We start from the raw sequence: 24,832 nt of genomic DNA, 5'->3' as shown, positions 1-24,832 counted from the left end.
AGTGCTGCCAAGCCACTGAATCAAGGGTGGGGACAGCACAGGAAAATATAAATAAAGTCAGTGAATTTAAGACAGTCCAGGGCTCGTGTGATGCTGTGTTTCTAAGACAAGCAGAGATGGGTTTTCTCCCCAGCACAAAGTGTAAAGAAAACGTCACCATCCTCTATTACTGTAAATTACTCTTTTGCCTACCTATTTTTCCTGGGGTCTGTAATTGCTTCTAAGAAGCAGGAAAGCAAATGACCTTTCCCTGCTGGTTTTGTCCCTTCCCCTGTAGCAGGCATTACATGTTATATTTTCAGCAAGTGGACTGAAAGACACATTGGGTGGGAGCATTCCAGTAGTGGCCTAATTCTGCTCCTTTCGAAGTCCCTGGGCAGTATTCCTCTGCCGGTGCAAATTGCCATCACTTCCACAGTCAACAGAGCCATGACAACTTATACCAGCTGAGGATCTGCCTTATTGAGAGTATTACCCCGGGGTTCAGTGGGAGCCAAGTCAGTCCAGTGCAGCTTGCTTTTGAAAACCCTGCCCGTATTCGGTTGCGTGCTTTCTTATCTCTCCACTGATCGCTGGCTCCATCAGGGAGAACTGCTTGGTTACCTCCTTGAAAGCTTCTTTGTTGGGTTCCCATCGTGTTTGCAAATGCAGTGTGCAATCGTGTGATAAAGTGAAGGCTGCTGCCTAATGTTTGGCTTTACTGTTGTCATCAGTGCTCAGTTTGTAACGAAAGAGATGCCGGGGCTCAAGCAATTTTTTTACATTCATGGTGGATGCAGCACGCCCAGAGGTGTCGGGGCTAGGAACTGCCAAGCCTAGGGGATGTCATGCTTAGAAAGGCAGGGTTTGGTGGCGGTAGCAATGCAGTATAGAGCTAACTACGAAGGACTGCCTGTTCTGCAAATTCCTTTCCAAAGGCTTACGCTCCATGAAATGGGTGAACCACGAACTTAAACCTCCAAGGAATACAGGGTCATCCAACATCAAGAATAGGGTTCCCAAAGCAGTAGGTCAGAGGTACAGAGCTGAGAAACAACTGTGCAACAGTAGCAGAAATAAAGCACTGGTGTGCCCAGCCTTTCCCACTCCCCCATCCCCGGGAGCAGGGTTTTGTAGGCAGTATTGGAGGATGCTTTGAAGAAAGAACCTTAACATAGAGCCCAGAGGGAGGGAGGTGCATACAAATGAATAGCAGGGTAGGAGGTGCATGCAAATGAATAGCAAGCCAATGGAAAAAAAACCACAAGAAGTCCTTGTGGCACCTTAGAGACTAACAAAAAAACTCCAACGTGAAGCTGCAGAACTGGAATTCATTTGCAAACTAGATACCATCAGATTAGGCCTGAATAAAGACTGGGAGTGGGTTGGGTCATTACAAAACCTAAACTTAATTTCCCCAATACTAATTTCCCCCTACTGTTACTCACACCTTCTTGTCAACTGTCTGTAATGGGCCACTCTCTTACCACTTCAAAAGTTATTTTTCCTCCCTTGGTATCCTGCTGTTAATTGATTTAAATCGTTAGACTGACCTAACACTTGGTAAAGCAACCCCCATCCTTTCATGTATTTATACCTGCTCCTCTATTTTTCACTTCATGCATCAGATGAAGTGGGTTCTAACCCATGAAAGCTTATGCCCAAATAAATTTGTTAGTCTCTAAGGTGCCACAGGGACTCCTCGTTGTTTTTGCTGATACAGACTAACACGGCTACCACTCTGAATCCAATGAAGTTTACCATTACATGAATGCTCTAAAACGATTCACCACTAGATGGACCTCTTGTTTAGAGCTGTGAAAAATCAGGCGGCTATGACATGCATGCATTCAATACAGGCACACGTTTGGGGACGTACCTTTCTCTCTCAGCTCATCCCAGCTTCCCAATTTACACCACGTGTGCAACTGAGGCGTTGTCACTGCTTGCTTGCAAAGTGGCTAAATGTATTGGGTGGCTGGAAACTGTAACTGAGCAAAGAACTGGTACCAAGTCACTTGCTCCATGAATTTCACCTGTTTTCTGGTTGGGCTGCTTGCAGTTCATTATCTGAGATAAGTCACTGAATCCTTGTGCCTTAAGGCACTGGCCCTCCTTGGAGTTCCCAGGGGAGCTAGGTGGGGCAGATGCATTACTCTCCCTTCTGAGGGGAAATAACACATGCTCCTCTGTGTCATCAGCCACTGGGGACTGGGTTGGGCCATGTCCCTTCCAACCTCTTTGGGCTGGCTAGTGCAGGGCCAGCAGCCCTGTGTGCTCAGGAATGAACTTGGGGCTGGCCTGTACAGAGGCTGACCACCAGCAGGTCCTGCAGCAGCAGGACTAGGCTGTACAGAGCGAGGGGGCTTTATCGCAGCAGTTTGTTATCTAGGTCTGAGCAATTTCCTAGTCACACGTCTAATAGAATCTTAACTGGCACAGACCCCGGAGGAAGAGGAAACCTGCCAAGGGAGTCGTTATTCTGATTTGTGGAGTACGTGCAGGGAGACAATCATTTCTATCCCGTGCGCTGCTGTATAAATAAGAATCGTACAAACCATTCGAACAACTAGAGCAGTGAAGCAGTAGGAAGGGGATAGAGAATTGCCCGGTGGGCAATTTGTGCCAGCACACACCTGCAAGCCACTCTGAAAGACTTGTAAACAACATTAATCATGTCTCGCATCACAGCCTGGCGCACCATTCGCTCATTCTTTAGAGCTACTGCAATGCAGCTCACTCAGCCTCTGCCGGGCATTCATTCCAGTTCGATGGCAGAGGCATTCCAGGAAGTTGATTAAGTGGATTTCACTGAGTAACTCAGACAGGCTCTTGTATTCATTTAGATTAAATAAATGGGTCAAAAGGTGTTAACATAACCCAGTCACTGTCCTGTCCAACATTGAACAGAGTTGGACACGGTCTGGGCTGGGTATATAGAGACCTCTGCCTGCTGAGCACCAGGGCAAACACACCATTAATAAAAGTTCAGAATGGTTTGTAAAGATACAAGAAAGAAGGGGAAACCATTAAAGCATTTGAAATGTATTAAGTAAGGTTTTCATGTTAACAACATTTCTTGTTCTCCAAGCATGATTTTAACAGTCATTGAGTTATATTAATAGGCCTTTTTGTTCAGGCTAATTCAGTTGTTTTGTTGGGTTTTCTTGTACCTGTTTATAACATTTATTTATTAAAAATAACTTGACCTACTTTTCACAGTTAATTCCCAAGCAGGTAAAACGTTAGAGGCCTAGTTGTCGCAACAGGGCTCACAACCCCTCACTCTGATCAACCGACCCCCTGAATTCCAATGGGCTGATGGCAGAAACAAGGGCCACTCACGTGTGGAAGGGCCTGCAGGATCAGGGCCACAGAGAGGGCTGCGTACAAATCAGCAAATGTTCAAAACCAACCTCCTCCCTTTGATGATCAGCCTGAGGCCTGCCCCAGCACGTGCCAGAGGGGACCAAATGCTAGAAGACCGAGGCCAGGGGATGGGAGGGAGGAGCTGTTCTGTAGCACGTGCCCCCAAGCCTCCCAGAAGCCCCTCTGAGGGTTACTCACCTGAGTAGTCTCGCTGCTGGATTCAGGCCCATATTTTGCAATCATTAGGGTAGCAATAAATGATTTATTTCCTGGCCCGAAAGGCATGGGATCTTGTGATTTTGAGACTCCAACTCTAACTCTCTCATGCTGGGTCTTTTGATGGAGCTCACTAAAATTGAAGCTGAAATGTCTCCTCAGCTTTCAGCGTTGGTTCTCAGGGCCAGGCATCACCTTCAGTCTACATCTGAACTCCAATCCACAATGAGAACTGCTGCCAAGTCATCTTTACAATCCCCTTACCAATAAGAATACAATAAAATCTCTCTTACATAATGGCAAATATAAAGAATGATTTGAAAAGTGGACTGAATTTCAGCTAGAAATAGTATTTATAGAGATCAGCAGAACAGAAAGTATTCGTTATTGTCTCCTCTTTGTAACATCAAATTCAATCTCTCTCTCACACACACTTCACCTGCAGGTGGCAGTGCTAACAATGTTTTAACTGCAAACTTTTGTAACATTTCTTTGGTTCATCTCAAACAAAAGTGATACCGTATTTTCTGTCCATTTGATATTCTCCCTCAGATTTTTGCCTTGGGGGATACATACTTTTCTGTGCAGAATTGTTTGTTTGTGGGTGCTAACAAATGGGCCCTAGTCGGACCCTCATTCCAGACCCTATATTCTACTGTAGGTCAGAGGAAAATTCCCCTGGCACAAGAGCAGAGCGGAACTCCAGGCTGCCCCTCCTTGTAAGACAAGGTGTAGAGAGATAATCAAATGTTGTAGCATCTCCAGGACTGCTCTAAGTTAGGCAGCGTCTCCACTACAGACTTCTGACCAACATACCTGCGCCACCAGGAGTATGCAGAGGTGTGAACCCTGTTCGACACAGCTGTGCTGGCAGAAGCTGTAGATGCAATTATACTGGCAAAACTGTGCTTTTACCAACATAGCTTGTCTTGTTTGGGGGTGATGGAATAAGCTATACCAGTAAAAGCACAGCATAAGCTGTGTCCACACCAAGAGCGCGTTGCTGGTCTAGCACACCAATGTAGATATACCTGCAGAACACTCTGGGGAGACGTGGTCTTACAAGAGCCAAAACAACCCAAATGTAACCGCCCAGAATTCAGGGGGTGCAAGTATGGTGTAAAGCCACCCCCTGGCTGTGCCGCCTGAGCCATGTCTCTCAGGAGGTGCAGCATAGCGTTAACCCCAAAAGACGACTCGCTACTTATTTAATGGCCCATCTCTGGATTCCACTGAGCAGCATGGGAGCCAACTCCAGTCTGCAAAGGGCGTTACATAGGAAAACCTTAGAGCGTTAGTAACTTTTAATTTATGCCAGGAAGCCCATTCTCTGGTGTTTCTTGAGGCATTTCTTCCATTGGGGAATAACTGGCTTGGTTAAAAGTCAGCTTATTTGGCACAAAATAGATGGCATTCTAGGTCTGATACCGATTTGTAGTTTGACAATATTACTACTTAAAGGGGCAGTGTAGTCCTAAGGATTTGTTTTCAAGTTTTTTTGGGGTCTTCGTTTATTTCACCAACAAGAATATACCATAAAAAAGGATGAGGAAAAAACCAGCCAGAGGCAAGCACTTTTCCCTTAGAGGCGGAGTTGATAACAGCAGGACTGATTTCTTGAGTACTTTCTGATACTTTTACGGCAATGCCAATCTTGTAATTGTGAGAAAAATCTCTTCACGTTGCAGAGATCCTTGTCCCATCGCTTTAGGGCACTTCAAAATATTGTGGGTTCTTTTGCCGATGTTTGGAACCAGGTATTTTATTGCTCGTTGTGGCACCGGCAGAAACCTGAGCTGGAATTTGCCCTCGATGTTGTTATCAGGAGTTAAAATTCCACCTGTATATCTTTGTTTTATTTTTCCTCCCCATTGGTTTCTCAGCTGCTTCTTCTATCCTGCTGATGACGTGAGAAGCAGAGGACCATTGAAGCTATTGAGAAAGAAACGGAACAGCACGACTGCAAATGCCTCCAAATTATCACTCTCTCCTGTGCTTTCTCCTCCTTTTCCGCCTCCGCTTCTGTCTCGATTCTTTCCATTCCACTACCTGTTCTGTGAAGGCTGTCTTTCTGCGTTGGTCTTCCCCAACCCTTTCGGGCCTTCTTTCGCAGCTTTCCTGCAGCACAGTTTGCTTTGTGGGGAGATAATTAGCTGGTTGAAAATATGTAGAAATTCAAGAGTGGGTGGGGGCAGGAAAAAGAAGAGACACTTTTTAATGAAAAGTTCCTCCCATTTTTCGGCCAGCTCTATAGGAAACAAAGTGAGATCTCCATTGCACAGAGTACCTGAAGCAGGTAAGTTTCACATGCCCATGATAGAACACATACCCATGATGCTGGAGCTGCACTGCGAGGGGAGCACCAGACCGCTCGGGGCCAGCACTGTGTTACAACACCAAACAATGCGAGAGGGGTGAACTGGCTCTGTAAACTCTACCTCACACTCTAGGACCTTTGCCAGAGACTCAAAGTGAACTTTGGTTTGAGGTTTGACGTACTTTGGCTGTTCCCTGCCTCCATTTCAGAAAGGACTTTTCATTTTCTCTTGACTTTGCAATTCTGAGTTCTCACCACGAACACAAGTGAACATGACAAGACACGAACACTGGAATTCGGACTCTGATTCTCCTCAGGACTACAGCCCTGACAATATGCTGTACTATTTTGCATACACTCTCTCTCTCACACACGCTTTATTCATTATCCAGTACATTTCTGCACCTGTTCCCTCTCTATTAATAACACATCCATAATGGTAGCTTTAGAAATCTTTAATCAGATGACACTGTTGTGCTTGGGGAAATTATTCCTTCCCATCTGTCTGCTAATGGCACCAAATGACAAACTGCAGCAGGAAACCAAACCAAACCTGTAGCTGAAACAGGTTTGTGTTGAGCCTGCAGCCTCGTACGATGAAGACCTAATTTCCACCACTATCAGTCTAACCGGTTTTTCCAAAGCACCCATTACTAGAATATCTAGGGGGCTGATTCTGCAAAGTGCTGAGTGCCCTCAACACCCATTGACTTCAGTGGGGTGCTCAGCACTTTGCAGGGTCTGGCTCTGTGCACTGTAGGTGAAAACTACCTCATTGTAGAGGGCCAACACCAGACCTACGTCCCACCTAGTGCTTAAGGGGGACTGAAGTAATGCATAGGCCACATGCTGGCCTTTTGCATAGGGGCAAAGTTCACCCCTTGTACAGGACTCAGTGAGTGCTGTTCAAAGTAGGACCAAACTCCTCAACCTTTCCCTTGTTCATTTTCCAGAGGACAGCTACTTGTGGCGCCTACTCCATTATTTCGGGGGACACCTTCCCTGAGATATGGGCTTCGCTTTGTGCCCTGAATATGCTATGTACTAGTTTGGTAAAGCACTCCTGTGGTTGAACATGGAGCACTGGTATTTTAGTCAGTGACCATATGGAGCCCATTGCTGTGACATCTGGGTGCTTCACGTTCAATTTAAAATCCAAAAATCAGAGTCACCCCCTTAGGTGAGTCAATACAATTTTTTTTTCTAACTGGCTGTGATGGCAATTAAAAATCCTCAGTAATTGTGTCATAGAATCCAGAGATTAAAACCATCCTATGTGCGTTGTAGCTGGTATTAATGCCGTTGTGTAATCAGACCAAACATAAAGCAAGTAGCTTTTGCATTAACAGGAAACAATGTCAGAGTTAAGAATCATGAATGTTCTAAATTATGTGCAGATGAATTTTTATATTGATGCTGGGAGTTTTCCTTTGGCGATATGATCATTTCCTTTAACTGCTGAACTTGGAAGTGAGCCTTACCCTTTGCCATTGTGGCCGTGTGCAGTCAGTGCTTGCATTTACTGTTTATATGTTCATGTTTACAGACAGCTGCATGTGCAGTTCCTAATATGCCTTCTTGTTCTAAAAACTTATTCCGTCTCCAAGTTATAAGTGGGCAGGCACGTATAACTCAATAATGGAATACATCAGTAGCATGAGTCATTTATGGGAATAAACCAGGGGTGAAAGTAACTTAAAGGATTTACAGGTACTCCGGAGTCCTTAGGAGGGGTGGGGCCTCAACCAGAAGAGGCGGGGCCTTTAAATCCCCGGGCACTTTAAATCAGGATTTAAAGAGCCCGGGGCTGGGGCTGTGGTAGCAGCAGCTGGGAGCCCCGGGCCCTTTCAATCACCCCTGGAGCTACCAGTTGCAGAGGCGGCTGGGAGCCCCGGGGGTGATTTCAAGGGCCTGGGGCTCCAGCTGCCACTACTGCAGTGGAACCCCCGGGCCCTTTAAATCACCATCGGAGGGGGCCCAGGCATCTGGCAGGGCCCATGGCTCCACTGCAGTAGTGGCAGCCTGGAGCCCCTGGCCCTTTAAATCACTGCCAGAGCCCCGTGGCTGCTACCCCAGGGCTCCAGCAGTGGGGCTCGGGTGGTGATTTAAAGGGCCCCAGAGGGTAGTGGCAGTGGGAGCCCCAGGACTTTTAAATCATCCCCGGAGCCCCACTGCCAGAGCCCTGGGGTAGCGGTGGCTATTTTAAGGGCTGGGGCAGTAGCTGTGGCCAAGCCCCAGGCCCTTTAAATCGCTGTCTGAGCCCCGCCGCCACTTCCCCAGGGCTCCGGCAGCAGGGCTCTGGTGGCAGTTTAAAGTGTTCGGGTCTCCACCCGCTGCTGGGAGTCCCAGGCCCTTTAAATTGCCGCCAGGGGAAGCCGATCCACCTCGGTACGCCATACCGGGGCATACCAGCTTACTTTTACCTCTGGAATAAACAGGCCACCTTCTCCTCTCCGCACTGCACAATCTGAAAAACAATGAGCACCCCCAAAGATTTTCCTGAATTCAGTTCATCCTGGTTCCAGAATGGTCATTGCTCATACAGCGTTGAGTACATAGCCCAGCACAAACCTGGAAGGAGTCACTCCACTGTTCTTCTGGAAGGGAGACAAAGCTAGCCTGCCTCCCCACTAATTGGCAGCCCTGGTGCTAAACTGTTTATTTCGTTTTTCCACTTTCTGGCAAAGGAGACCCCCCCCCCCGCCCCACTTCCTCACAGCCCTCAAAGTCAGATGTGTCCCTCTGTGACCTCTCCCTTCTTGAGCTGCCACTTGTTGCTTATTTTCTTCCTGACCCCTTTCCCCTCACTGCTGATCAGGCAGATTAAAGTCTCCCGGTTCCTCTCAGACTCCAGAGTTTTCACATAGCCGTGCAACACGCGGATGCTGTGTCAATTGGCTATTAAGCAATGGGACATTGAAATGAGGCCTAGACGCAGCAGGCTGTTCACATCTGCTTCAGAACCCTCCATTCGCATTTCCAAACACATGATTTTCTCATAACTAGGATTTTCTCATGAATCATCAATCCTTATTAAGGACAAAGATGATATAAACAATAATATTTGTCTTCCTCACAATGGTGGTCACCATGAGCCGTCACTGATTAATGCTCAGTGGCCTTGGATGAAAGGAATATATAGAAGTCTAAATTATAGAAGTGAAAAATATTATTCCCTTAGTGCCAAACCCAGTTCCCACTGAAATCAGTGAACCTCTTTCCATTGACTGCAGTGGGAAGTATATCAGGCCTTCAAGGAAGACAAGGCTATGCTATCCAGACGATGACGAATGAACGTAATTTCTGCCTGAGTCATTTTCGCATATAGCCAGGTTTAATTTCTTCTTTCCTGCAAGTCTTTTATCTTGCCATTGATGTTTATGTAAAGAACTCTCTATGGCCTCACCACTATGGTATCTAAGCACCTGGAATCATGCCCACCATGCTTAAGTTAATTGGATCTGCATCTCTCTCTTCCTCACTCATGTGCATAATATTGCTTCCAACAACAAAGTCATCTGAACATTTGGGGAGTGACTCCGCAATGTACAGAAATGAATAGAATTCAGTACAGGAAGCAGTGCCTAAATTATACCAATCTGCATAGGCACATTGTTAAATCCCTGTCAGTAGATGAGTTAAAAGATATCTGTGAAAATAATCTGCCATCACATTACCCATAAGGGCCAAGTATGCTACATCTTTAAAGGTCTGATATTCACTAGTATATGCTCACTATGTATTCACGCAATGCAACACCTTTTAGCCAGAACAGCAGTTACGTACCCATGTTCATCGTGGGGAGAGGCAATGGCCTCCACAGTGAGCAAATTAATTCCCAAAATAACCAGTATGCGTGTGTCATTACAGTGGTCCACTCTCATTGACATCAATGGGACTGGAGCAGCATAAGCAAGAACAGCATGTGGCCTTTTTCTTGTTCAACTGTTTGGTGATCCAGAATGCCGCTCTGCTCAACTGCTTTGTGTGTCCATGTTACCGGCACTGTAGTTCACCTGAGAAACTCAAGACTTCTCACGTTTACTCAGAGTGTCTCATTCTTATGATCTTATGGCTAAATCAATCTATTCCCCGCAGAGGACAGCTACTGTTTGAAGACCTTGAGTGGCACTTGTGCTTCATGATCTGCAATGGAGAAGCTTGTGCATCACCGTGTTTCCTACTACAACAGTCACCTTTTTAAGATCATAACCATCGTTTCTGAAGGGAAATGTTGATATGCTTCCTGCCAAATATCTGCTGCTTTTTCCTGCTCCAGCTCCAACCTGTCCATTGGTCACCCTAAACTCATGGCTAGATTTATGTCCGACATATGACAAAGAGGACAGAGAAGATGGGAAAGGGAATGCAGATCTCATGGCACATTAAAGATGCTTGTAAGAGTAATAACACTGTAGCTGCCATTAAAACAAAAATCAGCATGTACCACACAATGATGTTAATCTACCACATCTCCTTAGACAGAATTGGACATAAGAGTCATCGTTACCAAATGACTCTCATGTAGTACTTTGCAGCCATAGGTCTCAAAGTACTTTACAAAGGAAGTTACTACTTATGGTTATTCCCCATTTCACAGATGGGGAAACATAGGCAGAGAGGCAAAGCCAGTTGCCCAAAGTCACCCAGCACGACAGTGGGAAAGCTGGGAAGCCAGCCCGCCCAGGTCTCTCAAGTACAGTCCTGGCACTTATTCATTTGGTCACATGACCTCCTATATTTGAGAGAGCGATTTTACAGACATGGACAGTATGGAGTAGTTCTACACAGCATTTATGGGTATTTTATTTATTTATTTTAAAGGGGATTGCTAGAAACATGGACATCTAGAAGAAAAGTAGCAAGATGATATAGAAGAAAGGACTTTGAGTAGCAGGAAACCACCCCTATTTCTGACTTTAGACATAATACAATTCAAAACGTGTGTGAGAGAAAAGCTGTAATTACTAGGGCGAGGAAGGAGACATTTCCAAAGCCAACAATTATCCAGTTAAAATAAATGTACTGAGCGGTCTTAGGCACAAGCAACCACTTGGTGCCTTACTAAGCTGGTTTTATATATAAACAAATGGAGATGTTCTGCTAGAAGCAAGGCTCTTTCAGATCTTTCCTGAGTACCTGTTTTTAGGGAGTCTTGCTAAGCTGAAAGCCTGTGCTGATTTTTTCAGTACGTTAGGGAATAATGCCATGTTATTTACCTAGACGTGGACAATTCCTTTGTGCCTTTAAAGAGCAAAGGATCTTTGGTGCCAACATTTTGAACTCTCCTCCCCGCCACCTTTCAGGAGCTCGCTTCCAGTAATGGACCCAAAGCCATGTGGCTCTGTCCCAGGAAGAGATCTTCTCTCAGAAATAGCCTTCACAGCAGCTGAGTCTACAAGGTCATGCCTCCCTCAGTAAGGAGATGCCTGCTCCCAATGATATCCCTGGATTGTGGAATACGTTTTCCCCACAGACTTCCTCAGCTTTCTGGGAGGTTTCCTTGAGGGCATGAGATCCTCATGGCCTGAGGTGGCTACATGGATGGCAGAGGTACCTGGAGATATGTGGTTAACTAAACTACCCTCTGGTTGAAGATCAGTCCACCCTACTAGCCCAGACCACTGCACTTCATTCCTCACAGACTTTTTACACTGGCTCAAGGGGTTCAAGACCCCAACTGGTTCCCGAGATGGAACTGTTACCCAAAGAACTTAAGTAACCTGCATTCTGTCCCATACGGGGCTGGCCTGAGAAGTAAACCTCACTCTCGGTAGTTCAGGTCCTGGCAGCTGAGACCTCACTGGCTATCTACTTGTCTTATCACTGAGAGGGTAACTCCCCTCCTCTTGCCATAGCAACCTTAGACCTTCACCAATGAACTTTTAAAGCTGGATTGTTACGGCTGGAAAGAGGTGTGTTTACCACAGCATTTGTAAAAACTGCTCTGAGAGTTGCGTTTTAATCAAGGATAAATTAAGTGTGAAAGAAAAATGAACATTCAGGAATGGGGGAAACAGGTCGCTATTGTGTTAAACAGAGATAAAGCCCATTGAAACAAACAGACTCATATTGTCTTCAGGAGGCTTTGGGTCAGAACTTCAGGGCCTAATTCTGGAAGACGCTTAGCACCCAGAAAGCTCAGAGCCCAGAAAGGTGCCCAGCATGAAACCATCAATACAACTCTATGAAGTTGATAAGAACTGAGCACCAGATTTGTAAAGGTATTTAGGTGCCTAAAGTTGCAGATAGGTGCTTTTGAAAATCCCACTAGGGAATGTTTATTGATAAGGGTATATAAGGAGGGAGCAGGGGGAGGGAAAGCAGATTTCTGGCCCCTGAAGTTTGTAGGAATAGAGATTAAAATCTAAACACTTCTGCAGCATTCTGTCTAAAAATAATCTACTTGGCCAACAGCGGTGGATTTTTTTTAAAATACCTGATTTAGAGTTATATTTTAATCCTCTCTTCTTATTGCTTCTTTCTAATCAAACAGGTGGTTTTATAATGCTATAAAATAGATTCTAGGTGACTAGGGAAATTTCCTTTCATTTAAGAGGATTTTTTTCCCTTCCATTTGTTTGGATCTGAAGAAAGCAGAGCCTTTCTTATCAGTCACTTATAGTCAGTGTTATTTTTGTTCTATAAACCGAACTCCAGACACTTTCACCTCAAGAGCATGCCAGAATGTACTATGGCACACGGCTGAAGTAATAACTCCTCTAGAAACTAAGCAGATTTCATTGCTGTCAGTGTGTTTTTCACATCATAGAGAGAAGTTCTGAAAGAATTTGGACAATTCAAGCGCATTATAAAATCTGGAATCATGTTACTAGGAAAGAAAGGGTTGGGGAGAGGGTGTCTTGGTCTCCCAGGCACTTAGAAGCTACAATCCCACAAAACAAGGCATAGGAGTAAACTGCCGAAAGTTTGAACCAGACCCAGTCTCTCTAAGTCCACTTAAGTCAAAGAGCATCTTTCCACTGACGTCTGTTAGCTTTGGATCAGGCCCAACATGCAGAGATAGGCCAGGATTTCAGTCTCATTCAGACTGAAATCAATGCCAAACCCTCCCCGTGTTTCAGTAGAAGCAGGCCTTTACTATGCAAAGCAGTTCTGCAAGGAGGCCTGCCGTGCTGATGAAGCGGCTATTAAAGACCCGAGCAACAGAAAAGCAGCCTTAGTGACAGCGGTCCAGATTTGCTGGTGTACTCCAACACTTTTGCGCAGCATCTGCAATGTTGTCAACTCTAGCGAGTCTATTGAGTCTCATGCGTGTGGTGTGTGTGTGTGTGTGTGTGTGTGTGTGTGTGTGTGTGGGACAGGTTCTGTGTCAGAGCAGAACACACTGTAGTTTGCGTTGACCTAGCAAAAATCATTTATCTCACCTTTACAATTACTGTACAGAGTCAGGCCAGATGTGTGAAACTAATTATTATCATTCCAATCTTGATTACTGCATGTTCTCTGCAGTGTGCAATACAACTGTGAGTTTTTATTCACCCATTCATTTTTACCAATACACACTTCTCAGGAGCAATTTTCTCAGCCATACGTACAGGACAACCTGAGAGACCCACCTCAGGGGTAATCTCCAGGGGTCCAAGTCAGCCTTGGTGTAAATAGGAACAACTCCATGGAAGTCAGTGGAGCTGCATCCATTCATACCAGAACTCAGTTTGTCCCCTGGTGTTTGTGAAGTGCTATGGAATTGGCTTCTCCTAGAGGAAATAAAATTAAAAAGTTTTTTAGATTTGTTGACAATGGGGGGGAGGGGGAAAGGCCACTTTCTTCCACTTTTCAGCTAGTTAGCAGGATATCTACTACTTCCTGACAGCATTAAACAAACAAATCAAACTAATGACATGGTAAAGGACAAGCGTATTAACAGTGATGTTTAACAACTGATAGAAGGTTATTTGGAGTCATTGTAGAAAAGTTCATAACTAAGACATAGATCCTGACCATAGGGAAGAGGAATTTCAAGCATGAAGACTGCAAGTTCAAAGATGCGTATGCTGTAGCATATACGAGATGCGATTCAAACCTTACAATCAAGGGCATGCATTTCTAGAAATGTTGAAATAGACACTAATGTGGCTCTGCATACACACATAGTCATGGATGTTTCTTATATACAGGATTAACATTCTTTGCAGCACATCTGAAGCTGGAATTGAGTCTATGGTACTAAGACGGAACAGCATTTTACTTCCTGGGGCCACTGCAGTTCCTAAAGAGAGACCCAGCAGGCAACAAAAACAGAAAGTTATGCAGGTAAAAACAGAGACAGGTAGATTTAAGACCTGATCTAGTTCTCTGAAGAATGTAAACATTTTGACTACCACCAAGAGTTATAAGCACATGGTCTTCATCAGCTGGAAGGAATATCTGTAGTTTAGGACCTTAACAGTTGGGATTTTACTGACTTGATTATTCAACAATCACTTTTGGGCTCAAAATAAAGTTTTAGATTTTTTTTCCCAATTAAACTGGAAAATAAAGTTATAAACATTGCAAAAGCGATGCAAGAATTCCTCCCCCCGCCCTCCCAACACTGCACTCTACTGTAGTTTGTAGGTATGATGGAGGAAATGATAATGACCACACAACATGGTTTGACTGATTTCTGTATTGTGCTCAGAGGGTCCAATCCCACAAGCTTGCGTTCACATGGAGCTCTCAGTCACTTAAGGGGAGATTCTGGCCAGTCCTCACGGGCCTCTCAGTGGTCAGGGGAAGGAGTAAGGAATTCCTTACGGGGGAGTACAGGGATGTTACCAAGCTGATTCCCACAGGGCACGTAGCATCCCAAAGAGGATGAGGAGACGGAAAGTAAGTGGAGTCATGGCTTCAAGCTCCCTTATGTGCTGGCTAGCAGAGCTGGGTGACCCCATGAGAGGATAGGGAAGAGCAAGAATGCAGACTTTGCAGGTTCAGAGCCTTAGGTCGTAGACGCTTGAGGAAAGGGAATAGTTTGTTTGGCCCGGCTCACTTACTGTACAGCGCCATGCATAATTATTTCTTCAAAGACATGTACAAACATTAGCTAATTAATCCTCAAAACACACCCCCAAGAGGCAAGTATTGTGTAGGACTACAACGATCCCCATTGTGCAGAGAAGTTAAAGGACTTGCCCAAAGCCACACAAACCATGGCTGAGTCAGGACAAGCAGTCCACAAGCTACCCTAACGTCCCTTTAATAGTAAAGCAAACCAAGCCTTCAGCCACTGGCGCATCATGTACGTGTTGCATCTGAGAAGACTCCTGTAGAAACTTGCCGGGTCATAAGAGCTGGTCTGGCTACTTCCTTCATGTAAGGTGAAAATATTTTAAATGACAGCCAGAGCTCTCTAAAGGGCAGGGTGGCTTGGGATTGAAAGCTCTTGGATCAAGGCCCGGTGAAAATCAGTTCTGGTTCTATAGGGCTTGGTCAAGGCACTTTTTCTACTTAATACAAAACATTCTTTATTGAGGAAATGGGGTAAGGCATAGTAGCCACATTTAAATAACTCTGCAGATGAGAGTAGGCCGCAAAGGAAAACCCAGGGCAGAAACCTACAGACAGACTGGAAGCTTAGAAAGGCAGTAAATGCAAGGAAATGATTTCTGAAATCCCTAGACTGTCTGAATCCAGTCTGAACCTCTTAAAACAGTTGTGGAACGAGCTCACTTGAAATAATGGACAAGAAACTTTACATAGCAGAATCTTATTTTATTGCTGTTTTATTTAACAAGAATGCCTTTCATTAGGGTGCTTTTACAATTAAAAAGTGTTAAAATAAATAGTTCTTTGTTTAAAAAAAAAAGAGGGGGGAATAGGAAAAGAAAGGGAATAGGTAAGAAGAGACACTATAAAGTAAGAGATTCAGGGATTGTGACTCCAGTGGGAGTTTTAGGGGGCTGGGGAAACCAAGCATCTCATAAGAGTGCTCAGCACTGGATTTGCACAGGGGAGAGCTTCATGAGAAATAAGAAATGGATAGAAAATATTTGTTAAAGAGTTTTTAGGAGAGATTTGAAGGAAGATAGTTGCATGAAGGTGGCTTAGAAGCCGCAGGTCCATTGATGAGCAAAAGAGTAGAAAAGACACAAAGAGAGCAGGGAATGGGAATATACCAAAGGCAACGCTAGTTTAAGAATGGAGAGCATGAGAGGAAAACAGATAAATACATTTGTGATAGGAAACCATATCAGATCAGTGAAGTGGAGGACAGAACTAAGATCTTAAACAATTCAAACATCACCTGGGAGTCAGTGAGGCTGATTTAGAAGTGTGTGTGGGGTGGGGGTGGAGGGAACACTTTGCAGAGATGAGCAGTTTGATAAATAAGTACTCCATCCTTATTCTGAACATGCTGGGATGATTTAAGAGAAGAAGCAAAGAGAACAGCCAGGAGAATTATACAAGTCCAGACAGGAGACAGCCAGAGATGGGAGATGACAAGGTCCTTATTGGAGAGAAAGAAGGAGGGTGAATTCTGCAAATATTAAGAAGTTGAAACTGACAAGATGAGATGCACTGGTAGTAAATATAGTGAGAGGCCAAAGATTTCAGGCAGAAGTTACAGGAATCAGTTTAAAGGAATCTGTTTTGATATTGACAGGCAGGAAGCCAGAGAAAGATGTGGTGGGAGAGAGACAAGAAGGAAAATATAAAGAAAGTCTGTTTTGTCTAGATTAATTTAAGAAAGTAGTTGGCCTCCTAGTGAAATAGCAGACAGAAAGATTATGGAAGGAATAGGGGCTAGAAGAGAAAGAAAAGCCTGAGTTTTAATATCAAAGGTGAAAATTACAGTCAAAGCTAGATCCGAGTTGCCCATGCTGTCCAGAAGCATGACATGCCTTTATCATGGAAAGTGGCCGTCCTGTTCAATATTAATTTTACCTTGTGTATCTAGATGTCTGATCTATAGTGGTGTGATAAATCTATGAACCTGTCCTATTCCAAAATATACCCAATCTCTTCTCAAAAGAATTTTGACTGGATATCCTTTGTCCAAAAAATTTCTTGCTATTAGCAGGAGACATTTATCTGGAAGGAACCATTAACATGTCAAAGACCCATTATAAAGACGATGTTCAAGAACATTAGTGTAAGGGGAGGGGAAAGCCACTTAAATCTTAAAAAGGACCTAGGAATATCTAGGGCCAGGAAAGAGCATTAGCTAGCGGAAACTGGCATTTGGAAAGGAATGTGGTTTTGCTAATAGCCAAAGGTCATCCAGAGTAAATGCCATTTTAGACTGGACTACAGAAGGATGTAACCCCAGATTGCTACTTGAAACCTGACATATGGAAGCAAAAATTTTTTAAAAAAAAGTCTTACCTCAGCCTCTGTACATGGACAGCTTTGCTTCTGCAAATCTTAAATGCTATTGCCTGCACCTCCAGTGAAAACAGGATTTATAGCTGAGCTTTTCAAAACTACATAGGTGATTTGGCTTCCCAATTCCCATTCATTTTAACAGATATTGGGAGCCCAATCCCCTCTGAAAATCTCAGCCTCCATATGTGAAACCTACTTGCTCAAACAGATGTGTGAATTCTGTATCTTGTGCACAAGTCTGACAGTCCCCCAAAACAGCACACTCAGGTGTTTCACATGCAGAAGTTGTGCATATAGAGATCACGTTTTAAACATTTGAAACTCTGGGTCTAAAGCAAGAAACAAGTACGAGGACAAGGGGTGCACATGCCCTTATATAAATCAATGGTACGCCCACATCTCGAATACTGCATACAGATGTGGCTCCTCATCTCAAAAAAGATATACTGGCACTAGAAAAGGTTCAGAAAAGGGCAACTAAAATTATTAGGGGTTTGGAGAGGGTCCCATATAAGGAAAGATTAAAGAGGCTAGGACTCTTCAGCTTGGAAAAGAGGAGATTAAAGGGGGATATGATAGAGGTATATAAAATCATGAGTGATGTGGAGAAAGTGGATAAGGAAAAGTTATTTACTTATTCCCATAATACAAGAACTAGGGTTCACCAAATGAAATTAATAGGCAGCAGGTTTAAAACAAATAAAAGGAAGTTCTTCTTCACGCAACGCACAGTCAACTTGTGGAACTCCTTACCTGAGGAGGTTGTGAAGGCTAGGACTATAACAGCGTTTAAAAGAGAACTGGATAAATTCATGGTGGTTAAGTCCATAAATGGCTATTAGCCAGGATGGGTAAGGAATGGTGTCCCTAGCCTCTGTTTGTCAGAGGGTGGAGATGGATGGCAGGAGAGAGATCACTTGATCATTGCCCGTTAGGTTCACTCCCTCTGGGGCACCTGGCATTGGCCACTGTCGGTAGCAGTGGTTTCCCCAGGAATTGAAATTAGGAGGGGGTGTTCGAATTTACAGGGGGGGTGTCAGGACCAATGAGATATGAAAAGAGATATGAATAAAGTAAATGTTTTGTTAGGATTATGCAAATTTAACATAAGAATAATGCAAGTTACACCAAAACACATAACACGTCTAGATTTCTAAAAAATATATACATTTAAAAAAAAAGTATTTAATTTAAATTGACTTTTGAAAAGTAAGCCATCATAGGGTAAGAGGGAAGATCCTCTCATGGATCAGTAACTGGTTAAAAGATGGGAAACAAAGGGTAGGAATAAATTATCAGTTTTCAGAATGGAGAGAGATAAATAGTGGTATCCCTGAGGGGTCGGTACTGGGACCAGTGCTGTTCAACATATTCATAAATGATCTGGAAAAATGGGTAAACAGTGAGGTGGCAAAATTTGCAGATGATACAAAACTATTCAAGATAGGTAAGTCCCAGGCAGACTGCGAAGAATTACAAAGGGATCTCATAAAACTGGGTGACTGGGCAACAAAAATGGCAGATGAAATTTAATGTTGATAAATGCAAAGTAATGTACATTGGAAAACAATCTCAACTATACATACAAAATGAAGGAGTCTGAATTAGCTGTTAACACTCAAGAAAGATCTTGCAATCATTGTGGATAGTTCTCTGAAAACATCCACTCAGTGTGCAGCAGCAGTCAGTGATTCCCAACATTCTGTTTGCTTCTTTAAAAAGAACAGGAGCACTTGTGGCACCTTAGAGACTAACAAATTTATTTGAGCATAAGCTTTCGTGGGCTACAGTCCACTTCAACGGATGTAGCCCACAAAAGCTTATGTTCTTTTTGCAATACAGACTAACACGGCTGCTCCTCTGAAACCTTTGCTTTTTTAAGAAAGGGATAGATAATAAGACAGAAAATATCATATTGCCTCTATATAAATCCATGGCACATGTACACCTTGAATACTGTGTGCAGATCTGGTTACCCTATCCCAAAAAAGACATACTGGAAATGCAAAAAGTATAGAGATGGGCAACTAAAATGATTAGGGGTATGAAACAGGAGAAGAAATTAAAATGACTGGGAATTTTCAGCTTAGAAAAGAGACAACTAAGGGGGGATATGCTAAAGGTCTATAAAATCTTGACTGATGTGAAGAAAGTGAATAAAGTAAATGTTTTGTTAGGATAATCCAAATTTAACATAAGGAAAATGCAAGTTACACCAAAACACATAACAGATCTAGATTTCTAAAAAAAAAAAATTAAAAAAAAATGTATTTAATTTAAATTGACTTTTGAAAAGTAAGCCATCATGGGGTAAGAGGGAAGATCCTCTCATGGATCAGTAACTGGTTAAAAGATGGGAAACAAAGGGTAGGAATAAATTATCAGTTTTCAGAATGGAGAGAGATAAATAGTGGTATCCTTGAGGGGTCAGTACTGGGACCAGTCCTATTCAACATATTCATCTGGAAAAATGGGTAAACAGTGAGGTGGCAAAATTTGCAGATGATACAAAATTATTCAAGATAGTTAAGTCCCAGGCAAACTGCGAAGATCTACAAAGGGGTCTCACAAAACTGGGTGACTGGGCAACAAAATGGCAAATTAAAGTCAATGTTGATAAATGCAAAGTAATGCACATTGGAAAGCAATCTCAACTATACATACAAAATGATGGCATCTGAATTAGCTGTTAACTCTCAAGGAAGAGATCTTGGAGTCATTGTGGATAGATCTCTGAAAACATCCACTCCATGTGCAGCAACAGTCACAAAAGCAAACAATGTTGGGAATCATTAAGAAAGGGATAGATAATAAGACAGAAAATATCATATTGCCTCTATATAAATCCATGGTACGTGCACACCTTGAATAGTGTGTGTAGATCTGGTCACATATCCTAAAATATATATATTGGAATTGGAAAAGGTACAGAGATGGGCAACTAAAATGATGAGGGGTATGAAACAGGAGGAGAGATTAAAGTGACTGGGAATTTTCAGCTTAGAAAAGAGATGACTAATGGGGATATGATAGAGGTCGACAAAATCTTGACTGGTGTGAAGAAAGTGAATAAGGAAATTTTATTTAATCCTTCACATAACACAAGAACTAGCAGTCACCCAATGAAATTAATAGGCAGCAGATTTTAAAAAAACAAAAGGAAGTATTTCTTCAGACAATATAAAGTCAACCCAGGGAACTCTTTGCCAGGGGATGCTGTGAAGACCAAAACTATAACAGGATTTTAAAAAGAACTAGATAAATTCCTGGAGAACAGGTCCATCTGTGGCTATTAGCCAGGATGAGAAGGATGCAACGCCATGCTCTGAGTGTCCCTAGCCTGTTTTCCAGAAGCTGGGAATGGGCAACAGGGGATGGATCACTTGATGATTCCCTGTTCTATTAATTCCCTCTGAAGCACCTGGCCTTGACCACTGTTGTAAGACAGGGTACTGGGCTATATGGACCATGGGTCTGACCCAGTACGACCATTCTTATGTAAAAATTAATTATAATAAAAATGTTTAGTACAGAAACTCCCCAACATAATGACCTCTCAAGATAGCAACAATGTGAGATAACAACCTTGGCAAATACTGCATTTTAAAAATCTTGGCCTACTGGGAAACATATTTATATAAGTTTCCATTCCCAGTCACAAATCTAGCATAATGGAGCAAAGTGACTAAAATATAGTCCAACAAAAAAATGTTTATTTAACGTGCCCCTCACTTTTCCCTCCACCGCACTCCACTCACCGGTGTTGTCCTTGGTCAGTGGAGACTCAGAGTTCAGAGGTGCTTTCACGTGAGTACACCTTCCAGGTGGGGGACAAAAAGGCACAGTTTGCTCTGGCCACGGCTGTTCGTTGTGCCATGGTTCACTTTACCACTCTGTTGCCAATGGCCCTGCACAGTCACCTTCTGCTGTCACCTACCACTGTGACCTCTGCGAGTTGGTCTCTTGAGGTTCCACCAGCTCTCAGGGTATGGCTACACTGGCGATTTGCAGCGCTGGAAAGCCTCCACCAGCGCTGCAATTAGTAGGTGGCCACACCTGCAGGGCACTTCCAGCGCTGCAACTCCCTGGCTGCAGCGCTGGCCGTACACCTCACTCAGCATGGGGAATAAGGATTCCAGCGCTGGTGCTGCAGTGCTGGTCATCAAGTGTGGCCACACACCAGCGCTGTGATTGGCCTCCAGGGTATAAGGATGTACAGTTGAACCCTGTTATGTCGCTGGCCTAGGGGTTTGCCAAACAGCGTCGAGATAACCAATGATCGAGATAAACCCCTATCCACCCCCCCACCCCCTCCCTGCCCCCTTACCGCGCTGCCTGCACGTGGCTGGATCCGGCGAAGCAGGAGGGGGAAGCAGGCCGGGCGGCCGTGGACGGGGACCCGGAGCCGGGCAGCCAAAGAAGCGGGACCCGGTAAGCGGGGCCGGGCGGCAGGTGAAGCGGGGACGGGTAAACGGAGCCGGGCGGGCGGGCGGCAGGCGAAGCGGGGACCAGGTATGCGGGGACGGGCAGGGACCGGGTATGCGGGCCAGGCGGGCGGCGAAGCGGGGACCGGCGAAGCGGAGCCGGGCGGACGGCGAAGCGGGGACCGGGTAAGCGGGGCCGGGCGGCCGGGCGGCAGGCGAAGCGGGGACTGGGTCAGCGGGGCCGGGCGGGCGGGTGGCAGGCGAAGCGGGGACCAGGTATGCGGGGGCGGGCAGGGACCGGGTATGCGGGGCCGGGCGGGCGGGCGGCGAAGCGGGGCCGGGCAGACGGGCGGGCGGCGAAGCGGGGACCGGCGAAGCGGAGCCGGGCGGGTGGGCGGCAGGCGAAGCGGGGACCAGGTATGCGGGGACGGGCGGGCGGGGACGGGCAGGGTGCGGGTATGCGGGGCCGGGCGGGCGGGGGCGGGCAGGGTCCGGGTATGCGGGGCCGGGCGGGCGGGCGGGCGGGGACGGGCAGGGACCTGGTATGCGGGGCCGGGCGGCGAAGCGGAGCCGGGCGGGGACCAGGTATGCGGGGCCGGGCGGGCGGGCGGGGACGGGCAGGGACCGGGTATGCGGGGCCGGGCGGCGAAGCGGAGCCGGGCGGGGACCAGGTATGCGGGGCCGGGCGGGCGGGGCCGGGCAGGGACCGGGTATGCGGGGCCGGGCGGCGAAGCGGAGCCGGGCGGGGACCAGGAATGCGGGGCCGGGCGGGCGGGGACGGGCAGGGACCAGGTATGCGGGGACGGGTGGGTGGGCGGGCGGGGACGGGCAGGGTCCGGGTATGCGGGGCCGGGCGGGCGGCGAAGCGGAGCCGGGCGGGGACGGGCAGGGTCCGGGTATGCGGGGCCGGGCGGGCGGGCGACGAAGCGGGGACCGGCGAAGTGGAGCCGGGCGGGCAGGCGGCTGGACAAGCGGGGACCAGGTATGCGGGGTCGGGCGGGCTGGGCCGGGCAGGGACCGGGTATGCGGGGCCGGGCGGCGAAGCGGAGCCGGGCGGGGACCAGGTATGCGGGGCCGGGCGGGCGGGGCCGGGCAGGGACCGGGTATGCGGGGCCGGGCGGCGAAGCGGAGCCGGGCGGGGACCAGGTATGCGGGGCCGGGCGGGCGGGGACGGGCAGGGAGCCGGTCTGCGGGGACGGTGGGTGGGCGGGCGGGGACGGGCAGGGTCCGGGTATGCGGGGCCGGGTGGGCGGCGAAGCGGAGCCGGGCGGGGACGGGCAGGGTCCGGGTATGCGGGGCCGGGCGGGCGGGCGACGAAGCGGGGACTGGCGAAGCGGAGCCGGGCGGGCAGGCGGCAGGCAAAGCGGGGACCAGGTATGCGGGGTCGGGCGGGCGGGGCCGGGCAGGGACCGGGTATGCGGGGCCGGGCGGGCAGGCGGCGAAGCGGGGACCGGCGAAGCGGAGCCGGGCGGGCGGGCGGCAGGCGAAGCGGGGACCAGGTATGCGGGGCCAGGCGGGGATGGGCAGGGACCGGGTATGCAGGGGCGGCCGGGCGGCTGGGGACGCGGGGAGCGGGCGGCTGGGGAACCGCGCGGCTGGAGAGCCAGGGAGCGGGCGGCTGGGGTCACGGTGGGTCGGGGACGCGGGGAGCCGGGCTCGAGATATTAGGGTTCGGCGAATCGACATAACGGATGAGAAACCCATAAGACAAAGAGGGAGTTTGGCGGTTCCACTTGTAAAACCTCGACTTAATAGGATTGGCAAGTTAACCGAGGTCGAGATAAATGGGTTCGACTGTATCCCAGAATGCTTTTATAAATTACTCTCTTTGTTTTGTTATGCAGCCTCTCTTTGTTTTGTTGTGAACGAGCTCCGATCGGAGCTCCGTTGCTTATCTAAAAAACAAACAGAGCTCCTGTTTGCTGTGATCATCTGTACCTGGCTGTAAACAATCAAACAATCTTTGTAAACAATGAGAGGCAGGGAGGGAGTGAAACAGCGGGGAGTCGTGTTGGCTGCAGGCTGTTTGCAATTAAGAGTTAAGACTAAGGGGTTGGAAACATGTTCTGATTTTTCAATGCAGGAAGCTAAACACACAGTATTGGCTCCAAAAATCCCCTCTCTCTTTCCCCCCGCTCCCTGTCACACTAGACCCCACTCCACCCCCCTCTTTTGAAAAGCACGTTGCGGCCACTTGAACGCTGGGATAGCTGCCCATAATGCATCACTCCCAACAGCGCTGCAAATACTGCAAATGTGGCCACACACCAACGCTGGTAGCTGTGAGTGTGGCCAAACACCAGCTCTGGCCCTGCACAGCTGGATGACCAGCGCTGCAAACTACCAGCGCTGCAAACCGTAAGTGTAGCCATACCCTCAGTGATTTCAGCTGAGCTCTCAGTGCAGGAACCTTGCTGCTAGTGCAGTCTGGGCTGTCTCTTACACAAAAACACTGTACCCACAGGAACACTGTCCCCACAACAGGACTAAGCAGATTGTCAGTGATTTCAGCTGCAGTGGTCACTTAACAGAACAAAAGACTATCTATAGAGCCTAATCAGCTCTGTCTTTAAACAGTGGAGAGGGACAGGTCCCCACCCTCTCTCTTGATGCCTTCAAATCATCACAGGCTAAGTACAGTTCTACTGCCCTTTACTCATACAATAAGAACAACATTTCATCCCCCCTTCCCCGACATTCAAGTGGTTTGTAACCCAACCCCAGCCAAAATCTATCACTTGGACAACACAGTTCTGTTTGCTGGATACCTAGGTAGATTAGGTGTGAATGTAAATATAATCTGGCCCTGAAGCCTTAGCCCCCAGCTCATCACTAGCTGTCAGGGAGAACTCATTTAGACTTTGCTTACAAATCATCATTTGAAATTATTAGGATGGCCAACATCAACTAAATGAATGCACTGACATCATAAAAAACAGCTGTATAAGGAAGCTAGTCTATGTTCATACTTTTCAAATATATTATACTTTTTCAGATACACATATTTTATCAGCAAAGAATCCTGTGGCACCTTACAGACTAACAGACGTTTTGCAGCATGAGCTTTCGTGGGTGAATACCCACTTCTTCGGATGCAAGTAGTGGAAATTTCCAGGGGCAGGTACATATATGCAAGCAAGAAGCAAGCTAGAGATAACAAGGTTAGTTCAATCAGGGAGGATGAGGCTGTGAATGG

Source organism: Mauremys mutica, chromosome 8 (assembly GCF_020497125.1).
Source record: "Mauremys mutica isolate MM-2020 ecotype Southern chromosome 8, ASM2049712v1, whole genome shotgun sequence".
NCBI lineage: Eukaryota > Metazoa > Chordata > Testudines > Geoemydidae > Mauremys > Mauremys mutica.
This window is presented reverse-complemented; position numbering follows the sequence as displayed.